The sequence below is a fragment of the Monodon monoceros genome, unplaced genomic scaffold (genome assembly GCF_005190385.1).
Source record: "Monodon monoceros isolate NGI ecotype Baffin Bay Population unplaced genomic scaffold, NGI_Narwhal_1 Contig661_ctg1, whole genome shotgun sequence".
NCBI lineage: Eukaryota > Metazoa > Chordata > Mammalia > Artiodactyla > Monodontidae > Monodon > Monodon monoceros.
This window is the reverse complement of record NW_021702327.1, coordinates 730,272-730,994: the sequence shown is the minus strand read 5'-3', so window position 1 is coordinate 730,994 and position 723 is coordinate 730,272.

The window sequence follows — 723 nt, the reverse complement described above, 5'->3', positions numbered from 1 at the left end:
ATATATATATATATATATATATATATATATATATATATATAAAATAATGCCATTTGCAGCAACATGGCCGGACCTGGAGATTATCTTACTAAGTGAAGTAAGCCAAACAGAGAAATACAAATATCATATGATATCACGTATATGTGGAATCTTAAAAAAGGATACAAATGAACATATTTACAAAACAGAAGTAGACTTGCAGACATAGAAACAAGCTTATGGTTACCAAAGGGGAGGGAGAGAGAGAGGTAAATTAGGAGTTTGGCATTAAAATATACACACTACTGTCTTGTAATAACCTATAATGGAAGAAAATGTAAGAAAGAATATATGATATCACTTATGTGAGGAATCTAAGTAAAAGATACAAGTTAACTTATTTAGAGAACAGAAACAGATTTACAAACCTAGAACACAAACTTATGGTTACAGAAGTGGGAAGAAGAGGGGAGAGATAAATGAGGAATTTGTGATTTATAGATACACCCTACTATATATAAAATAAACAACAAGCACCTACTGTATAGCACAGGGAACTATACTCAACATCTTGTAATAACCTATAATGGAAAAGAATCTGAAAAGCATACTCTGTACACCTGTACTAGGCTGTACATCTGAAACATTGTAAATCAACTATACCTCAATAAAATACAATTTCAAAAAAAAATATATATATATAGCATTAATTCTGATTAAATATAGTTGACTTACAATGTTGTG